The sequence below is a fragment of the Mauremys reevesii genome, linkage group 3 (assembly GCF_016161935.1).
Source record: "Mauremys reevesii isolate NIE-2019 linkage group 3, ASM1616193v1, whole genome shotgun sequence".
Taxonomy (NCBI): domain Eukaryota; kingdom Metazoa; phylum Chordata; order Testudines; family Geoemydidae; genus Mauremys; species Mauremys reevesii.
Genome location: NC_052625.1, coordinates 33261595 through 33283655, shown reverse-complemented (window position 1 = coordinate 33283655; position 22061 = coordinate 33261595). Strand labels below are relative to the sequence as shown.

Here is a 22061-nt window from a genome sequence, read left to right as displayed (position 1 = left end):
GTTTTGAATCCTGTTAAACTTTTGGCTTCAAAAATACCTGGTGGCCCTTATTTCCACAGATTAATTAAACATTGTGTGAAAAATTGTGTGAAATTTCCTTCTGTCACTTATTTTGTTGCCTTTCAATCCGATTGACTATTCCCACATTCCTGTATTATGAGAAAGGGTAAACTGAGAACACCTGATTTATTTTCCCTGAGAACACCATTCATAATTGTATATACCTCTATCATATTCCTGTTTATTCATTTCCTCTCTAAATTAAGCAATCTTATGTTTTGTTTCTATGTCATGATTTAGATATTAACCTGCAGCACAGTGCTAATGCATGAAAATAAAGTAGAAAGTGAAACCAAGAAAAATAAGTGAAAATGTCTGGCATGTTTCTATTGGTGAAGTTGAATTAAATATAAAAAGCAAACAAACATCATAAACATGGAACAGCAAGTAAGATTTTTACCATCCTTTACTACTGAACTGTTGCTCACTACTACTTATGCAAAGAGTGTATCGGTTGCACAAAATATTGCAGAGACAATCTTTGTCCTGCAAGCAGCAGCAGTAAGGGCCTTGAACTGGTCTACATTCTACTGTATGAGTGCTAACATCTTCAAACTGGTTCCAGAATGTTTTGAAAACATGACCCAGAAGCATTACATTGGGTCCCAGCAATGTATCAACTGTAAAGAAGATTTTTCAAAGGCACAAATGGCTTTCAGTGGAAGTTAGGAGCCTGACTGACATTTGTGCCTTGTAAATTTGCCACTTGAAAGTTCAACAAAAGCTTTATATAAATACTTCATTCTCAAAATTTAAGGGAGTTCTCAACTTTAAACTAGTTAATGGGGGTTAGAGATTTATTAACTGTTGAAATTAGTATCTTAAGATGTTCAATGTGGGTTAAAGAAAAAATATTTACCCCTTCTAGTTAGCTAAGAAATTTTCTAAATCCAGTTTCCAGATGAACAGCTGCATTATCTATTGTTTACGAGACAGTCTGATTCAGCCTTACAGTACAAATTGCTTTTACCTCTGAAATAGAAATGGGGTGGTCTAAATGTTATTTGTTCAGCTGGTGACTACTACTAAAAAATAATAGTTCACAATTCTACAGCATTTTCAGCTGAGGACCACTTTACAAAATTAATTAACTCTTGCAACATCCCTATAAGGTAAGCATTATCTCCATTTTAACTGGGGAAACTGAAGCACAAAGGCTAAATGACTTGCCCAAGACCACAGAACCAAAGTCTTGTAGAGCTTGGAACAGAACCCGGATTTAGACTGTTTGTTGTAAAATGCTTTGTGATCCTCAGCTGGAAAATGCTGGTCCTTATGTGGGGCGTGACAGCAGAGGCGGATTAAGATTTATTGGTGCCCTGGGCACAAAGAACATTTGGGCCCTCGACACCCTCGGAGCCCAGGGGGGCCAGAACCAGGGGGGGGGCAGAGAGGGTCATGCCTACTCACTTTTTAACATGGGCATAGTAGCCTTGGGCAGAACATCAGCGGTATGGGTGTAGTTTGGGAGTTGGAGGGCATTGCCCCCCCCCCCCAACTGCAAGTCTCAAGCCAAAGGTGACAGGAGGAACAGTGCCTCACATGGTCCCTTGGGGACAAAGCTAAGCCAGCAGTGGGGGCAGCCTGGCAACAGTGAGACCCAGCAGGGCAGCCTGGTAGCGGGAGCCGGAACTAGGCACTGAGCGAGCCCAGGTGGAGTGCAGCAGCCACTGAGGACGAGCCAGTAAGCAGCAGGAGCTATGCCGGGGGAGCCCTTCCGTCTTGGCTTTTCGCGGCCTGTGACCTTCCCGGGGCTCCCCAATTCCTCCCAGGGCCTCCCCTCCCTGCAGAGCGTTTCTGCAGGCCCCAGGGAGAGTACAGGAGGCCGAACCAGAGCCTCCGCTCATAGGTCCCACCGGCAGCCCATAGTCTCCCTGGGCAGCTCTTACCACTGACTAGCTCTGGCTTTTGGCCTGGCCAGAGGGCAGGGCCCAGGGGGAAGAGGAGGAGCATGGCCACAGTTCTGGTGCCGGTGGACCCCCCACTGCTAACCAGATTCCAGCACTCATATAGGGGCCCCCTAATTTCCTGCGTAAAAGGGGTGTGGGGGCCAAAATGAAGAAAGGTTAAAGACTATGCATTCAACCTCCACCTTCCTTTTCCTTCCAAAACATCACTTCCTTCAGCCCATATAATGGGTATTTCCAAGTTATTCTGGAACAAGATCTGTTGTATGCTAGTATAGAATGTGCAGGGCCGGTGCAACCATTTAGGCAAACTAGGCGGCCGCCTAGGGCACCTAGTGGTTGGGGGCACCTAAAAGCGCGCTCAGGCGAGGAGGTGGAGTGGAGGTGAGCTGGGGCAGGGGGGGAAGAGGCGTGGGGAGGGCCGGCCGCAGTAACAGGGCGGGAGCAGGCACAGGGGAACCGCTCCCCGCCCCAGATCACCTCCATTCTGCCTCCTCCACTGAGCACACAGCCCCCGCTCTAAGTCTCCTCCAATCGGCGCCGCAAGCCTGGGAGGGGAGGAGAATTAGAGCGACGCCAGCATGCTCAGAGTAGGAGGCGGAGCCGAGGTGAGCTGGGGCGGGCTCCCCAGGCAGGGTTAGCTGCCGTGGGGGGGGGTCTCCCCAGGCGGGGTTAGCTGCTGCTGGGGGGGGGTCTCCCCAGGCGGGGTTAGCTGCAGAGGGGAGGTAGCTGCTGCAGAGGGGGCTCCCCGGGTGGGGGCCTTGGTTAGCTGCCACGGGGAGTGGGGTTAGCGGGAGGGGCGCAAGATGGAAGTTTCGCCTAGGGCGCGAAACTTCCTTGCACCGGCCCTGAGAATGTGACTCCTTATCAAGCCAGATATAGTTGAAACATAATATGAAATAATAGTTCAGTGCACTATAAGCTTGTAAATAAACTATCATAACATTATGGAAAATGTGTGTTCAGGAAATATTCATTAACCTGTAAAATCTGTAAAAATGAGATGAGTTTTCAGTATCAATGGTAAATGCAATGAACACATTCCCTATACTTCATGTGATAAACAGCAGACATTAATATGGGAATTATTTTAACTGAAAACCAAGTATAACTTGCAACTTCTCTTTCACGCCTGTATGCTTCTGCACTCAACTACTGATTGTCTCCTATTTTCATCTCAGTCCATCCCTTTCTGACTTGGGTATAAAATATAGGAGAAAGATGCTCACTTGTTTGCAGGTTCACAGGGTATAGCGGGGTATAGTAAACCGCACAGGTGTTCAATAAATCATTTGTGGTGTATTTTTCCAATTTTTTAAAGTATAATTTTGATAAACGATACACACACCTGTAAACTCTAAGGCTATTTTAAAGACAATTGCATGTAGTTTTGCAAAACTATAAGATTGCTTCTCACAATCTGCTTGAAAATGTCCTTTAAAAGTACTTACACAAAGACGATATAATCTTTTCCTTGCCAAATCCTCTTTGCTACATTTGACACTATAGATCATCCTTTCCTTTTTGACATGTTATCCTCACTGAGCTTATGAGATATCTCCTCTCCCGATTCTCCTGTCTCTCCAAACATTCCTTTAACGTCTCTTTCTGTGATATCTCCTCCTCCTCCATCTATCACCACCACTCCCCCTTTTTCTGTCATCTCTGTTGATGCCACTGCTGTCTTCCTTGTCATTCAGCTCACAATTGGGAAATTATTTTTACTCCTTCCCTCTCCTTTGCTCACACAGCCAGGCTATTTCCAGACCCTGATTCTCTTCCTCAACATCTTCAAAATCCACCCTTTTCTTTCCAACTTCAGAACCAAATCTATCACTCTGTTCCTTTCTATATCACATCTTGACTACTGAAATATCCTCCTTTCTTACCTCCTAGACACACACATTTGCACCCCTTCAGTCCACACAAATTATAGCCACTAAAGTCTTCTACCTTGCCTGTTGTTTTGATTGTGTCACTCACTCCCCTCTTTGAATCCAGTAGTTTCCCATCCATTATCACATTGCCCTATTTATCCTCCCTAGTCAAGCCCAAATTGCTTTGCCCCCCACCCCTCATTCTCCCTCTATTCTATTTACATTCCCACCCTCATTCACTCTTTTGTCAGCTTTTCAAAAATCACCTCTGAGTCTTCTTTCATGTTCTCCCCTATGTAAGATACAACCTTCCTATACTCATCTCAGTACCTCCTCTGTCCACACAAATTCCTCTTAAAGTCCCATTTCTGCTTTCAGGCCTACAGCAAACTTAACTGATGTGTATAAAATACCTTAGTACTTGTCCTCTTCCCATAATCTGTCTATCTGTTCTTAAACTGAGCTCAAGATAAAAATAGCCCTTCTAAAACTAAGAAAAAATGTCTAAGGGCATGGCTACACTTGCGAGTTAGAGCGCAATAAAGCAGCCCTGTGCGCTCTAACTCACGATGCATCCACACTGGCAAGGCACGTAGAGACTCCGCGGCTAGAACGCTCCTGGTATTCCATCTCAGCAAATGGAATAACATTTGATGCGCCCCCGCTGGAGCACCGCGGCACCAGTGTGGACGCCCTGCTCTGTTAACGTGCTCTGATCGGCCTCCAGAAGTGTCTCACAATGCCTGTTCTAGCCACTCTGGTCATCACTTTGAACTGTACTGCCCTGCCCTCAGATGACCAACCGTCAGACTCGCCCTTTAAATTCTCTGGGAATTTTGAAAATCCCCTTCCTGTTTGCTCAGCCAAGATTGGAGTACTCTCAGTGAATCTTTCCCAGTGACCATGCTCCACGTGCCAGGGAATCCCCAATATGGAGCAATGGTGAGGTGCTGAATCTCATCAGTGTTTGTGGGGAGGAAGCTGTCCAGGAGCTGCGCTCCAGTCATAGGAATTATGATACCTTCGGGCAGATATCAAGGGACATGATGGAAAGGGGCCATGACCAGGATGCACTGCAGTGCAGGGGTAAAGTGAAGGAGCTTCGGATTGCTTACCGCAAAGCTCGCGAGGCAAACTGCCGCTCTGGTGCTGCCCCTGCCCGCAACTTGCCGTTTCTACAAAGAGCTGGACTCAATACTTGGGGATGACCAGGAGCTGTTCTCAAGCCAGAACTTCCAGTTGCGGTGGCCGGTGCTTGGGGAAGAACAAACACCAGAGGAGGTGCCCGGTAAGCGGCTTTTATTTTGGGAAGAAAGTTATTCGGTGCAGGCTCTTGGGGCGAGGAGGGTTAGGGCTGCATGCATGCCTAGATGCAGAACAGGGCATCGTGATAATCGGCCTCAGTGATCTCTTCAAAGGTCTCATCCAGAACTTGGGCAATGCGCTTATGCAGTGGGAGAGCCACTGTGGTCCTTGTCCCAATCAGGCTAACATGTCCATGCCACTGTGCCATGAGGGGCAAGCTGAATATGGGCCAGGGCGGAAGTCGCATTGTAGTAGAAGACCCTCCCTTGCTTCCCAGGTCACCCTCAGCAGCGAGATATCTTCCAGGGCAAACTCCTGTGGAAAATGTGGGGACAGTGTTCAGTATAGGGGCCCTCTGAAGCTGTTGGCTCTCCACAAGGCTCTCCTCCAAAACCAGAGGACAGTACAGCCATGAAACAATCAGTCCCCCTTGACCCTGTGCTTACTCATCATTTGGGGGCTCCTGTGGGTTATGTGCACTTGCTTTGGGATGGGCAAATTATACTATTGTGTAGACTGTGCTTGCCCGTAAGTATGGGGGAATCATTGCTCTGTCTAGTGTGAACAATGTTTCCTCTGTTAAGTGTTGCATTTTGCCTTTACAGATGCAACCTTGCCGTGTTATCACCAGCTGAAAGACTGCAAAGAATTAGGAAAAGAACATTTAGAAACAAAGAAAACATGCTACATGAGTAATGCAGCAGTCACTTAATGAGAATCTAAAAGTGCAGGAGTGGAGGCAGAGTGAAAGGAGGATCCACCAGCAGAATGAGGAGTGCTGGCACAAAAGCGCAGAGCTCTGGCAGCAAAGCACAGATCGGCTGATAAGCATCATGAAGCGCCAAGTGGACTCGATCCAGGTGCTCATAGCCATTCAGGTGGAGCACTACTGCGCCCGCCCCACCCTACAGCCCTTGACCCAAAACTCTTTCCCTTGTGCCCCACGTCACCTCCAATCCTCTTTCCCCAATATCCAGGTTCTTATTGCCACCAGCTGCCTCCAACACCTGTAGCTTCACCACCCAGCCCTGAAAACTATGACTGCACTCAACCCCCATCACCATGCAGTATAGCCATCCTGAAGTGCAGCACGCATTGCACAGCACTCCAGACAGGAAGGCTGAGTATGATACACAACTCTGTGATTGTACCATTCCCCACACCACCCCCTTGCCCTTTCTGTTTCCCAAGCAGCTGTGTTTCTTTTCAATAAATGAATTTTCTTTTCAATAAATGGATTTTTTTGGCTTTGAAAACATTCCTTATTATTGCATAAAGTAAAAGATACCTTAGCCGAGGAAAGCAACAGGCACTGCATGTCAGCATAGCAAACACAGATTTCTACTAACATTGGAACCATTGCATTTCACTCCTGTGCAGGGCACCAAACATTGCTGGTGGCTTTCAGCCTCAAATTGTTCCCTCAAGGTATCCCTAATCCTTGCAGCCCTGTGCTGGGCCCCTCTAATAGCCCTGCTCTCTGGCTGTTCAAATTCAGCCTCCAGGTGTTGAAACTCCGAGTTCCATGCCTGAGTGAATCTTTCACCCTTCACTTCACAAATGTTATGGAGGTTACAGCACGCGGATATAACCGTGGGGATGCTGTCATTGGCCAGGTGCAGCTTCCCATACAGAGAGCGTCAGCGGCCCTTTAAACAGCCAAAAGCACACTCCACAGTCATTCTGCACCAGCTCAGCCTGTTCTTGAACTGCTCCCTGCTGCTGTCAAGGCTCCCTGTGTAAGGTTTCATAAGCCATGGCATTAAAGGGTAAGCGGGGTCTCCAAGGATCACAATGGGCATTTTGACTTCCCCTACGGTGATCTTCTGGTCTGGGAAAAAAGTCTCAGCTTGCAGCTTTCTGAACAGGCCAGTGTTCTGAAAGATGCATGTGTCATGCACCTTTCCGGGCCAGCCTGTGTTAATGTCAATGAAATGTCCACAGTGATCCACAAGCACCTGGAGAACCATAAATACCCTTTCCAATTAATGTACTCGGAGGCTAGGTGGGCTAGTTCCAGAATTGGAATATGCATCCCATCTATCTCCCCTCTGCAGTTAGGGAAACCCATTTGTGCAAAGCCAGCCACAATGTCATGCATGTTACCCAGAATCACGATTCTTCTGAGCAGGATGAGATTAACGGCCCTGCAAACTTGCACCAACATGATTCTAACAGTTGACTTTCCCACTCCAAACTGGTTAGCGACTGATCAGTAGCTCTCTGGAGTTGCCAGCTTCCAGATTGCAACAGCCACCTGCTTCTCCACCATCAGGGCATCTCTCAATCTCATGTCCTTGTGCCACAGGGTGGGGGCAAACTCATCACACAGTCCCATGAAAGTGGCTTTTTTCATCCGAAAGTTCTGCAGCTCTGTGATCCCACCACTTAGTGCTTGTTTCCCGAGCCCAAAAGCAGCTTTCCATGGTGGTGAGCATGTCTGTGAATGCCATAAGCAATCTCGTGTCGTATGCGTTACTCGAGTTGATATCGTTGTTGGAGTCCTCACTGTCAGTTTGGATCTTAAGGAGTAACTCGACTGCCAAACATGACGTGCTGGCGAGATCCATCAGCCTATTCCTCAGCAGTTCAGGTTCCATTCCCGCAGACCGAAAGGGAAGACAGAACGCACAGTACAAAAAACATTGAAAGATGGCGCCAAATGTGGACGGAAGCACAGGGAGTGCTGGGATGCAAACCAATGCATCACAGGGCATTGGGACAGGACCCAGAATGCCCCGCACTCCTTGCCCCCTTCCCACAAGCCACAGAGCCAGAATGGGAAGAGGTGCTCTTTAGGATAGCTGCCCAAAATGCACCGCTCCCAATGTCAGTGCGCTTGCAGCTGTCAGTGTGGACAGACTGCAGCACTTTCCCTACTGCGCTCTCCAAAGGCTAGTTTAACTCAAAGCGCTCTACATCTGCAAGTGTAGCCATGCCCTAAATGTCCTCAAAATATAGATTGGAATTTCCATTCACTTTATTTCACACCTCCAACTAAAACAAATGAGGAATAGGAGTCTGAATTAATACCAGAGATGTTGCCTTACTTAGGAAAATTAATATTACATAAATTTGGAGATTTCAATCATTTAGTCAATATTTTGCACACGGTGATGGAACTCATTCATGGCTTAAATATGACACTTAATAAAAACCATAACCAATGGCTTTCAACCAACACTCAGATCTATTTCAGACTACTCTGGCTATTGTTTGGGAATGTATTCAAAATGTTAATACAGTAAAAACATGCCTACTTTTCAAGGTATGGTTTTCAAGATATCAAAAGTCTGTTATTTTTTGGAAGAAAGGATTTACTCTAAATGACAAAATGATAAATAGCACTTTGTTACCTGGCATCTGTGGAATGCATCTATGGAATACTGTCAACATTCCAATACTTCCCTGAACTCCAAACACCTGACATCTAAGTTGACTAACTCATATCTAGCTAAATACAGACAGAATGGGAACAAATATACTTATCTTCCCCTGAACCCTCCTTCCCCATTTTCGTTATTGTAAGGTAAAAAAATCTAGATACTCTTGATAAGGGCACATACTGAAATTTTACCTAAGTAGCTCTTGTGTTGTTTGTACTAAGTGTATATCCGATTTTCTCTCTTCTTAATACTCATTAGTATTTTTACTGAAAACTTCAAATATTAAAAATAATTGTGAATTCAGTTTACACCATTTTTATCTATTAAAAAATCCATCGTTCCAGGACAGGGAATATTATACTTAATACAACACTCTCCCCTCTCCACAGGAAGGAAAAATATTTAAATACTATTGTTATTTACTAATGGTAGTTGCTATTTAAAAATTTATATCAGGTATTATTTCTTAAGAGTATGTCAATTCCTTTAACCTACTTTAACAAGGCATCATAATTTTTAATAAATTCTAAGTTTAGCCATCCACATACGCTTATCTTTACTCTTTTTTGTAAATTAATAATTGCAAATGAGTAATGTTATAATTCAAACTTGAAAAAATCCACTAAGAAAAAGAACTATTCTGTCGCTGTAAGTTGCTATGGCAACAACTACAATGTCTATAAAGACTTTAGCTTCATTTTATGAATAAAGAAGAAGGATCACAAGATACTGTAAGGAAACATATTGTGTTTATACAGTTCTCTTTTGTGCAAAAGGAACAATAGATGTTTTTATCTCATTTTTTAAAATAACATATTTTGGACTGGTAGGAAATCCTTCAATCTGTTTTAAAACTGTGTAACATTGTGTCTCAGTTATTCATTGCTATAGGTCTAACTTGGCTTTGAAAGTGACCTTACTATTCTTGATTCACAGGCTCAATGACAGGTGAAAACTCTGTGAAATGAAGCTTTTTGTGACTAAGGGTAATGGTATGCTGTCCATGTGGACATGTAATAACATGGGGAAACAGGATTATAAAATATTGTGGAGGAAAAAGCCCCTAACTAATGGAAGGGATTCTACAGAATAGTCTAAAAATAGCCTTACAGGATTTCAAATGAGGCATGAACAGTTGAAAAGTACAAATATCTACAAAACAAACAGCTCCACCTAGAGTTTAAAAAGTAGGCGTTATTAAATAAAAGAACAACATACTATTAGCAGGGTCTTATGTACAAGACTCGTATAAAACTGCCAATGCACCTGTAGCTACAATAAATGCTAGTGTTAAACAACGATGCCTTTTATATAATACAAAATGCTGTTATCTAATAATAGGCATCAATAAAAATATTTATTTTCAAGGATACTTTGCACAAATATTTAACCCAATGATATAAGGTTTTGGTATATTACCATCTGGAAATGGTTCATAAGGTTTTCCACTTAAATTAAAATATATTTTAAAAATACATACTTTTTAAAGACTACCCTGCAATATAGAAATTACTTAATCTTTTTCTTCTGAGAATTTTTTAAAACTTAATTCTCAGAAAATAAACACGGATGATCAGACTACAATAATGCATGAACGGTAAAATCCTGCCCTCATTCACACCCTGCTAATCCCACAGATTTCAGCAAAGATATGCAGGGCAAAATCCTGGGAATTTCACCATTGATTTCAATAAGGGCATGATTTCACCCACAGGGTGTAAAACAGGGAAGAATTTAGCCCTAAAGCCCTAATCCTGCTAAGATTTACACACACATTAAACTTTAAGCAAATGAATAGTCCAACTGAATACCCTGGGTCTTCTCACATGCTTAAAATAAAGCACATGCACAAGTATTTGTAGTAATGGGGACCTGAAAAACCAGTTAATTATTTTCACCTAGTTCTATTAAATGGCCTGATCCTGGAAGCAGTTACACCCATGAGAAGTGCCATTGTGCAGGAGCAACCATTTGTCACATTGGTCTCAAAGTTTGTTTCTTTATATGAACTTTCCTGTTCTGTTTTTTTAGAGTGCTGGGAGAGCTGCGCCATGACCACACAAGCCATGTTAAAGTGCTGCCGCGGCAGCGCTTTAGTGTTGCCAGTGTAGACTAGCCCTAAGTGTCAAGTTCTCAGCTTGCCTGGTTGAACTCCCTCACCTCGGGCCCTTTTTGCTTTCTTTCCTCTGTTTATCCTCTTCCACTTGGTCTCTTGTCTGAGCTCTCATCCCATTCTCTTCTCTTTTCGCTCATTTCATCTTGCTTTCTCTATATTCTTTTTCTTGTGCCACATTTTCCTCCTGCCTCCCTGTCTTCTTATTCAGTCTCCTCTTCTCATTTCTTTCTGCCTTTTGCTGTCTGTCCATCAATCATTTCCTCAACACACTGTGTTCCTACTATTCTCCCTTTCTTTTCTGCTTAGTCTTCACCCACATAAACAGATTTCTCTGTGGTGCCTTCCCTTCATTTTCCTTTCTCTCTGTTATCACAATTTCATCCTCTGCACTATGGGTTAGGAACATTGCTTATGCCGTTGGTTCTCTTACCTACTCTGCTCATATGCTTCAAAGAGAGCAGAGCACTTAAAGGAAGTGAACTAGCACTCCAAAAACAGATTGTTTCAGAGATTAGGATTAGGATCATAATTTATATAAAAATATTACATAATTTAAATGGATTTGGTAGAAATCTAACCTTTTTACTAAAGAATTGTGTTTCTGACCAGTCTTGCACAACAGCAATTACACTTTGTTTAATTTATTGTACTCCATTTCCCAAAGCAATGTTACTCAGCATTCTGTCTACTTCATTCGCAGCACCAGACTGGAATAAAGATTCTAACACTTATGACAACTCCCAAACCTCCTCCTTGTGCCATATACTGTCATACCTTTCTACTTACTGATGTTTGCATTTTAATGTTTTTCTTAGATGTATACATCTCTGCTGAACTACAATCAACTGTAACTAAGACTGAGGGAGGTCGTGCATAAAGAAAGATTTATTCTTATGACTAGATCCTCTGGGGGCCTCTACAGTTCTAAAAAACCTAATAATTTTTTCCAGGTTGGGAGGCACAACCTAAATTTCACCAGAGAAAGCTAAAGAGAACTGCAAGATGCTCCATTCCCACAAGGACTGAGCACAAGGCTTGCAGAGCACTCCTATCTCATTCTCCTGGGGAAATCGAAACCAGAGCTCCTTGTAAAATTTAATAAAGTTTCATCAGTCAACAGCAATTTCCTTCACTTCCTGTCCTAGATGGACATACGAATTAAATGGAAGATAGTATATTGGAGAACAGAGTTCCAAAAATATTAGATTTCATATTCAGAGGGGAATCACAAAAAACTCATTCTACTAGGACTCATACTGATGGTACAATCTATTCATTGTAATACACTTGAGTCTCTATGGGAAAGTAGTGAACAGTATAACAAAATAAAACAAGGAAAAAATAAGTCTACTTATATTAGGCTGAATGAAGTACACAGAAGGTCATTATCTATAAAGTAAGTACTATGTAAGTAATTACATTCCTCCTCCTGTATTACTGTATGGTGGAATTAAAGATTTTGGGCCTGATCCAAAGCCCACTGAAGTCTATGGGAATATTTTCTTTGATCTCCATGAGCTTTGGATCATGGCCTTAAACTATATCTAATACAAAAAATTATAGCAGTTATAAAAGACACTTATTTTATAAGACTAGGGACCGAATGGCTGGGCAGCAGTTCTGCAGAAAAGGACCTAGGGGTTACGGTGGACGAAAAGCTGAATATGAGTCAACAGTGTGCCCTTGTTGCCAAGAAGGCTAATGGCATTTTGGGTTGTATAAGTAGGGGCATTTCCAGCAGATCAAGGGACGTGATCATTCCCCTCTATTCAGCACTGGTGAGGCCTCATTTGGAGTACTGTGTCCAGTTTTGGGCCCCACACTACAAGAAGGATGTGGATAAATTGGAGAGAGTCCAGCAGAGGGCAACAAAAATGATTAGGGGGCTGGAGCACATGACTTATGAGGAGAGGCTGAGGGAACTGAGATTGTTTAGCCTGCAGAAGAGAAGAATGAGGAGGGATTTGATAGCTGCTTTCAACTACCTGAAAGGGGGTTCCAAAGAGGACGGATCTAGACTGTTCTCAGTGGTAGAAGATGACAGAACAAGGAGTAATGGTCTCAAGTTGCAGAGGAGGAGGTTTAGGTTGGACATTAGGAAAAACTTTTTCACTAGTAGAGTGGTGAAGAACTGGAAGGGGTTACCTAGGGAGGTGGTGGAATCTCCTTCCTTAGAGGTTTTTAAGGTCCAGCTTGACAAAGCCCTGGCTGGGATGATTTAGTTGGGTTTGGTCCTGCCTAGAGCAGGGGGTTGGACTAGATGACCTCCTGAGGTCCCTTCCAACCCTGAGATTCTATTCTATGATTCTATGATTTAAAGAGTTAACTCCACTGGATCAATAAGGGTCAATATTGAAGGATAAACATTTGGCTAAAGATTAACATAATGTTTAAAGCAAAAAGTGATTAAATCAGAAAACAAATGTATGACATTTGTATAATAGGCAAGAAATGCAGATTCAATATTTTGGGTCAAAAGCCTTGTGGGGATAAAATGGCGGAGGAGCCATGCCAGTATTTCTTAGGGTGACCAGATGTCCCAATTTTATAGGAACAGTCCTGATTTTGGGGTCTTTTTCTTATATAGGCTCCTATTATCCCCCACCCCCTGTTCCGATTTTTTACATTTGCTGTCTGGTCACCCTAGTATTTCTCAACCTGGCCTTGCTGAGGGGAAAATCTCTGCAGCCTGCTCAGCCATCCTGATGTAAACTTTGTTTATATGACAGCCAGGAACAGCTGATGGGGAGGAAGAGGACACATTTCTTGCCTTTCCACTTCAGGCTGTCTCTGCCTTCCATTTCTACAGAGAAAGAGGGGGAAAGAGGGTACTGCACCATATACCTTCTTCAGAAATCCAAAAGAAAAGTTTCTGAAAGTAACAAGAATTAGAAGAAAAAAACCTTAAAGCCAATGAACATTAGAAAAAAATTAGTTTAAAATTTTGTCAGAATCCTGTGAAAGGCTCCATTAAAAAAGGGACATGCAGAATCTTCCATCTGCACAGAATTTGAGGCAGAGAATTCTGAAGAGGCCTTCCTGGGGAGGGTGGGGCTAAACCCAGGCTCAGAGCTAAGATCTGGTCTGCCTCCTTTTGCCAAGGAAAAGGGGAAATGCAGTGCTGTAAAGACTGTTTAACAGGGAGGAGACAGAGAATGCCCTAAACAAAACTTTTCTAATAAAATGTAGCAAGACAGTTTATGCTCTTTGAAATATTGTGATCCACAAAACTGACAATTATTTATACTAGGCAGCAAAGACTCAATCCTGAACGCTGTTGAACACTGCTGAAAGAAGCATGGAGAAAGTGTTTGCCAGCATTTGTACAGGGAGACATTCGCACAGTGCCGAGAACTGAGTGCTCATCATGTGAGCAATCATCTATTTCTACAATTAGCTAAGCAATAACTAATACAGAGGAGGGAGAAAAGAGTGTGCGATGGAGACTGTAGGAAGATGGCATGACCTAGGCATACAGAGGTGGTTGTTTAAGTGTAATCTGTAAGTGAGCACAAATTTGGTACACCATACATATTGTGGGGCCCGGGCCGGGGCCCCGGGCAGGGTCACCAGAGGCCCCTACCAATGTTTGGGCCAGGCCCTGCCCCTGGGCCCTGCCCTGCAACAGGGTCCTGGCACTCTCTCACACACCGCTCTCACTCTGGAGGAGCCTCGGGAGGGGAGGGCCTCTCCTGGGACTGGACTCCCAGCCGGGGAGGAGCCCCAGCGGTGGGGGGGAGCGCCTGGCCGCGCGCCCACCCAGGGAGCGGGAGGGAGCAGGAGGGAGCTGAGCCACTGGGCGAGCTGGGAGCAGCACACAGCAGGCAGCAGTGGGGGCACAGCCGAGAGCACACCAGGCACACAGACACACACGGGAGGGCACACAGGGGGTTTGGGGCAGGGGGACAGACTGGGGACACACAGACAGACAGACACACAGGGGGACACACACACGGGGGTGGGGGGCAGACACACACCAGGGGGGGTTGGGACAGACACACACACAGACCAGGGGGCAGAGACAGCAGGGACGACAGACAGGGCAGGGGACAGACTGACACGACACCGGGGGACGGACACACAGGGGCAGCCAGGGGGGGTGGGACAGTGACACACACAGGGGGCAGCCACACAGGGGGACAGACAGGGACACACACACAGGGGGGGGGACAGGGGGGCAGGGGACGGGGGGGGGACAGGGGACACACACAGCCGGGGGGGTGGGGGTGGGGGACACCAGACACACACAGACACACACACACAGACAGGACGAGGTGGAGACGGGGACAGGACACAGCCAGGACGGACAGACAGAGGGGACAGACACAGGTGGGGGGGAGCAGATGATGACATGGGCTGGAGGGGGGATGGAAGGTGAGGGCAACAATGGTGACATGGCCAGTATAACCCAGACACAGGATGCAGACTTGCAGCTGGCCAGCCTCCTCCCCCCCCAGCTCCACAGCCCCCCTCCACCTCCCCTCCCTCCTCCTCCCCCCTCCCCTCCCTCCCCCCCCCTCCCCCCCCCCCCCCTCCCCCCTCGCCCCTCCCTCCCCCCAGCCTCCCCCTCCCAGTCCCAGCCCAGCCCCAGCCAGCCCAGGCCAGCCAGAGGGCAGGGAGGCTGAGGGAGCTGCACCTGGCTGCAGGTGCCTGCCTGCAGATGCAGGACTGCCCTGAGGGAGCCAGAGCACTGCCTGAGCCATCATCATCCCACAGGCCTGGCACATCATATCATCATCATCATCAATAATTTTTCTGAATAATTTCACTGAGGAATTTAATGTTGGCAAAATTGAATGCATGAATGATTGACCATTATCCGTTGTCTAAGTCAGTAATTTGTTTTTGTCTGCCTGCATTGTCATTGTCTGGTACTGCCTACCCCTTCAGTGGTACCTGCAGGGGTGAAGGGTACAGGGCCCCCAGGTGTGTACCTGATTGGACTGGGTGATTAGTGCTTTTGTATGTGGATATGTTGGAGATGTGTATGTACTGATTGGATGTTAGGGCCTGGGAACTGGGGACCTGACCTTCCTAGGGGGAACCCTTCCTGGCTGTGTGGGGCTGGAGGGCAGCCCTGTGCCCTTCAGCCCCCACCCTGCAGTCCTTGCCCTGCACCCCCCAGGGGCAGCCCCCCCCCATCCCCCCCAGAGGAGGTGTGAGGGGAGGTGGGCAGAGGGGTGGCCATGGGGCCATGGTGAGGGGTAACGGCAGGGGTGGAGCCCCATGGATGGGGGGAGAGGGACCCTAAGGAGGACCCTAGGAGGGGGTGGGGAGACCTCTGCGGGGAGAGAGGAGGAGCTGGTGGGAGGCTGGGCTGAGGAGAGGTGGAGAGCCCTGGGGCCTGGGGCAGCCACCTGGGGTGGAGGTCCCCCCCCGCCCCCCTATCCCCAGCTCCCCCCCAGAGTCCTTCCTCCCGGCAAAACCCCTTTGGAGAGTCCTCAAGTGGAAAGTTTGAGTATCAATAGAAATAGGGGGGGAAGAAGGTCCTCAGTCAGTAGAGGTCACTCATTCTCACCTCAGGACCAATTCAGCACAAATCATCAAGCCCAGGCTTTGTCAAGCAAGCATTAAAAGGAAGGAAGGACCTCACCCACACCACCACCTAGGTGTCCCATTCCCACCATTCCACCCCTCCTAGTTTCTCCCAGTTAATACTCAACCCTCCAATCAAAACCTACTCACTCCTTGTTCCTCTCACTCTCCTCCCCTTGTTCTGTCCTCTACTACCAGAGAACCATCTCCATCCACCCCTATGTCACCCCCAGCAGCAGCTATCAAGAAAGTATTATTCTCTCTCTCTGCAGACTAAAAACCATCCCAGTCCCCAGCCTCTCCTCCTCAGAAGTCTCATCCCAGCCCCTAATCATTTTTCCCCTCTCTCATTTTTTTTTTTCTTTTTTTTCCATCCCTTTTTGCAAATGGGGCAAAACAAACGCGTAGTCTTTAGTATGATGCTCTAACCAATGTTGAATAGAGGAGAGAAAGAATGTCTCATAATCAATGGCAATGCCCCAACTTATACATACAAAAACTTATACATAGCCTTCCTTCAAAGGGGCAAAGGCCAGAGGAGGGAGTGGAGTGCCTGTGTGGAAGTGTGTGGGGGTGCATGGGGTGGTGGGAGATGATGGATGCTCCCTCCACCCTCAAAGCCAGTCAGTCAGAGAGGGAGGCCTCTGAGCCTCTCTCTGCACAGGGCTGTCTCACACACCTTCTTCCTTCTGACCTCAGCATTCAGAGCATGCCCTTCACACACATGCACATCTTCGCAGTGAGTCCCGCCCAGGCGGGCGGTGGGGGGCAGCCAGGCACCCCCTGCCCCCAACTCTCAGAGTCGACAGTGACTCTCAGCCAACACAGAAAACAGAAGGTTTGTTTTTTGAGATGAAAACAAACAGTTGTTGCAGGTTGGTACAACAGAGAAAACAAGAACTCTCTGTCATGGGGGTGGGGCGGGGGGGGAGCCAAGTTCTCAGTTCTGAGTCTCCCCCCCCCCCCCCCAACCCTCCTCTTCCTCCCTCCTCTCCTGTCTCTGTCTCTTGGAGGACAAGGAGGCCACCTGATCTCTTTGTCCCCAACACCTTCAGTTGGCATCAGGCAATGCAGAGCCACACCACACACAGTAAAGAGAAAAAATAGAGACAACATTCCTTTCACAACACACACAACAAACAATATAATATAATACTGTATAGAAGTGCTGCTGCTGGCTGCTTTTGACTTTTACTTTTAACCTTTAATCTTGTGGTGCTGCTGGAGCGTTAGCTTCATTTATATCGCACACAGGGCGGAGGGGGGGGCACCACCATTTTGGGCCCCACCAAAAATTATACAAACCTGCCGCCTATGCATATTTTTAGAACTTTCAGTTACTCTGACAGCCAACCAAGAACAAAGATGGCTGTTCAAATGCACTTAACCACTGCTCTTAGAAGAAAGTGAAAGCAGGGCAGCTGTGAGGGCCAGTCACTGACACAGAATCTACCCAATGTTTCTCCCAGCTAGCTGATCAAAGCCACAGGGCATATGTTGAGCTCAGTGTTCTAGTTGGCCCACAAGCCTCTGGGATCCAGCCCCATCAGTTTACCTCACCTTACAAGGTCACTTGTAATGCAGTATGCTCAGCAGTCCTACTGGTGGCTCAGTGGCGCTCTTTTGAAACCTTTAATTATACCCCTGAAAGACTGAGGCACAAACCCTCAGAGTTGCAAAATATAAGAGACAGAAACAGTAAGAAGTTGGGAGAAAACACAGTAGCAGCAAAACCAGTCAAACAAACAAGAAATAGTAAAGCAAATATTTCACCAATTTTAAGTCTGAAAAATCTTATGGAATGGAAGCTACAGGTGCTGCACCTCTGAAAAAAAATCAGGCCACTTATTTAAGAGCCAAAACATAACTTTAAGCACCTATGTTTTAAAATGTTGGGCTGAGGTAATAGAACTAAGAATTATGAAAAGGTTTATAATGAGACTATACATTTTTTCAATATATGAAGTACGTAAATGTGGACCATAATACCACCGATTAGGCAGATTGCTTTAAAATGCCTGTCTTGTGCCTTCTTGCTATTATATTAACCCATGTATTCTCTTTGAGGTATATTATAATTCCTGAGCACAAAGACCTTCTCTTTTTATGAATTTTGAGGAAGTGCCACGTAAACATACAGCACTCTGAAAATACTAAATATAGAACTGAAAAATTACTAAATTATTTAAGTTTCATGAACAATCTGTTGCTGGAATTACTCCTATTTCCATTATTTAGTGTCCTTACTATAGAAATATTGTGTTTAGGTTTGATCTACCACATGCACTAACCACTGCAGAAGAGAAGGTTCCTCACCCTGTCGTGTAACTGAGGTTCTTCAAGATGTGTGTTCCCCTGGGTGCTCCACTTCAGTTGATGGTGCATCCCTACACCTTTGATCTGAGAATTTTAGCAGCAGTGTCCGTTTGGGTCATGCATATGCTCTCCCTGTCTCGCGGCACCACTGGGGCCTCATCCAGCGTGCACAACCTGACCCCCCGCCCTCAGTTCCTTCTCTACTGGAGAGTCTGAAAATTGAACTCCAAGTAGAGAGGAGGAGGGTGGATAGTAGAGCACCCAGAGGAGCACATATCTCTAAGAAACTCAGTTACTGCACAGGGTGAGTACCCTCTTCTTCTTCAAGTGATGTCCCTGTGGGTGCTCCACTTCAGGTGATGGTAATGAAAATGGCCTATTTCCAGCAATTGACACGGAGATGTAAAGAACTGGGGCAGGGCGAGGGGAGGGAGATAAGCATGGGGAAATAGTTTTACTTTGTGTAATGGCCCATCCACTCCCAGTCTTTATTCAAGCCTAGTTTGATGGTGTCCAATTTCAAATTAATTCAATTTAATTCAATTTAATTTGCAAATTGGACACCATCAAACTAGGCTTGAATAAAGATTGGGAGTGGATGGGCCATTACACAAAGTAAAACTATTTCCCCATGCTTATCCCCCCGCCCCCTCCTCCCCAGTTCCTTACTTCTCCTTGTCAATTGCTGGAAATGGGCCATTTTCATTACCACTACAAACAGTTCTTTTTCTCTCCTGCTGCTAATAGCTCACCTTAACTCATCACTCTCCTTATAGAGTGCATGGTAACACCCATTGTTTCATGTTCCCTGTGTATATATATATCTTCCTACTGTATTTTCCACTACATGCATCCGATGAAGTGGAGCTGTAGCCCACGAAAGCTTATGCTCAAATAAATTTGTTAGTCTCTAAGGTGCCACAAGTACTCCTGTTCTTTTTGCGGATAGCGACTAACACAGCTGCTACTCTGAAACCTGAAGTTGAAAGGGATCGGGTAGAGTGAGTTCTGATCTCCAATGGGGGTTTTAGGTTCTTTTGTTGATAGCAGAGGTGAATGCACCCGGAGATCCATTTTGATAGTCTTTGTGTGAAGATAGCGGAGCCTTTAGAATGTTCTGCAGTGGAAAGGAAAAGCCTCAGAGAGGTAAAATGCTAGCGCGCCTGACGTCAAGAATGCGTAGTACTGAATCTTGTGTACTCTTGTGTGGTTTGGGGAAGAATGAGGGGAGATGGATTGGCTGATTTATGTGGAAAGAATAGATATTTTAGGTCGGAATTTTGGATGAGGTTTTAGGTGACCTTGTCCTTGAAAAAGTTGGTATAGGGTGGGTGTGCCATGAGGGCCCCTAGCTCAACCACGACAGGCTGATGTGATTGCCATTAAGAATGCTACCTTCATTGATAGGTGTGTCAGAGAACATGTCACTAAGGGTTCGAACAGAGGCCCAATGAGGCTGCATAATACTAGGTTCAAGTTCTAGCGTGGCATGGGTGTGGTTGGGGGCAGGAGGGTTGCAGGAAGTAGATTGCAGGAAGCAGCCTTGTCTCCCACCGCATGTCTAGACTGAGCAGCGGAACAAGCTGTTGATACACTCCCTCACTTCACAGGAATCTCCCTCAGAGATCTCCAGGAAACTCTCACGGAGATACTGGGCAATCTGCTGCTGCAGGTTCCTCGGCAGAGCTACTTTGTTTCTTGCCCCATTAACGGTAACTTTCCCATGCCACTTTGCGGTGACAGGGGGAGGAGGGACACCATTGCTGCACACAGGCTAGCTGCATAGGCGCTAGGGTGGAAGCCGTAGGCTTGGAGAAGACCCTCCCCCTTGATTCCCTGCCCACCCTCAGCAGCGAGATACCTTCCATAATGATCACCTCCTGTGGGCAGTGTGGGGACAGAAATTACCAGGCCCACCCTGCAGTGCTAGCTCTCCCTAAGAACCACGTGCCAAGTATACAGCAGGGTCCGGGAAGAGTGATTTACCCTGCCCCTGTGGCTACTCACCATTTTGGGGGTCTTGTGGCTCATGTGTTCTTGCCTGGGGTCAACCAGTTAGTGACAGGCATGTGAGTACTGGCTGTGTTTGTAAAGCACTGAATCATTGTTGTCTGTGTGGCAAACAATACTGCTTCTGTAAAATGTTGCATTTAAACTTCACAGAGATGACCTTGGGAAGCCAGCCTCCCTTATTGGCGGCAGAACAGCTGCACAGAATTAGAAAGCATCCAAGAAGAACTAAGGAGGACTTTCTGCTGACAAACAGGAATTGAAGGCTGAGAAACGGCCGCTGAGAAACAGGAATTGAAGGAGTGGTGGGAGAGCTAGAAGAAGGACCAAAAGGAGAACGCAGCATGCCAGAATGAAGCCACGGAGCAGCTCCTAACAGTTATGGAGCGCCAAGTGGACACGCTTCAGGCAATACTAGCTCTTCAAACTGAGCAGCTCTGTTCCCACCCTCCCCTTCAGCTGCTGTCGCAAAACTCTTTCCCACGCGCCCCACACACACCGCCAACGCACTGTTATCAAACTGCTGGCTCCACTCTCTACTCGCAGCATTCCACTCCTCCCTCCTCAGAGTTCAGCACTGGGGATTCCCACTTCCCACTGCACTCAACACCCATCCATCTGCAGTTTGGCCCTGCTGAAGTACAGCACCCGCTACATTATACTCCAAAGGAGAAGGTTGGGTATGATCCCTAGACATACACAAATCTGTAGCTGATCTCCTCTTGAGAACTTCCTTTCCCCCATGTCCCCTCCCCCTCCCTGCTGATGAATTTTTTCGTTTGACTCTCTCCTCCGGTTGTTGTCTTTTAATAAAAGAATTGTTTTTGTTTGGAAGCAATCTTTATTCTATTAAGTGAAAGCAAAAAGAGCACTGCAAAGCAACATACAATAATGTTAAGGACCCTCTTGCATCATGTGCACCAGTCACCTCCTAGCACTGCAATCCCAAGCATAGCAACAAATATTAGTGTCTTTCAGCTTCAAATTGCTGCCTGATCCTTATGGCCCTGCGCTGTGCCTCTCTAATAGCCCTAATCTCTGGCTGTTCAAAGTCAGCCTCCAGACGCTGAGCCTCTGCAGTCCAGCCCTGAGTGAAGCTTTCATCCTTCCCTTCACAAATATTATGGAGCATACAGCACGCAGCTATAAGCATAGGAATATTGTCATCGGCAAGCTCCAGCTTCCCATAGAGTCAGCGCCAGTGGACTTTTAAACGGCCAAATGCACACTCCACAGTCATTCTGCACTTGCTCTGCCTGTTGTTGAACCTCTACTTGCTGCTGTCAAGTTGTCCCACATATAGCTTCATGAGCCATGGCATTAAGGGGTAGGCGGGGTCTCCCAGGATCACAATGGGCATTTCGACTTCCCCTACGGTGATCTTCTGGTCCGGGAAGAAAGTCCCTACTTGCAGCTTCCTGAACAGGCCAGTGTTCCGAAAGATGTGTGCACCATGCACCTTTCTGGACCAGCCTGCGTTAATGTCTATAAAACGCCCATGATGATCCACAAGCGCCTGAAGAACCACTGAGAAATACTCTTTGCAATT

At 46.2% G+C, this 22061-nt stretch overlaps 1 protein-coding gene and 1 long non-coding RNA gene across 6 annotated transcripts in view; one reads left to right on the top strand and one right to left on the bottom strand.

The window, feature by feature from the left end:
- ACYP2 (acylphosphatase 2) overlaps positions 1–22061 on the bottom strand; it is a 138724-nt gene that overhangs the window by 96322 nt on the left and 20341 nt on the right. The window lies entirely within an intron of this gene.
- On the top strand, positions 8545–21302 carry LOC120400950. 3 transcript variants are annotated; one of them, XR_005596189.1, is made up of 4 exons: positions 8545–8678; positions 11467–12047; positions 13902–14020; positions 20666–21302. It is a non-coding gene; the product is annotated as an uncharacterized LOC120400950 (long non-coding RNA). The 3 variants fall into 3 exon arrangements; XR_005596190.1 differs by lacking the exon at positions 20666–21302 and adding an exon at positions 20113–20460; XR_005596188.1 differs by lacking the exon at positions 13902–14020.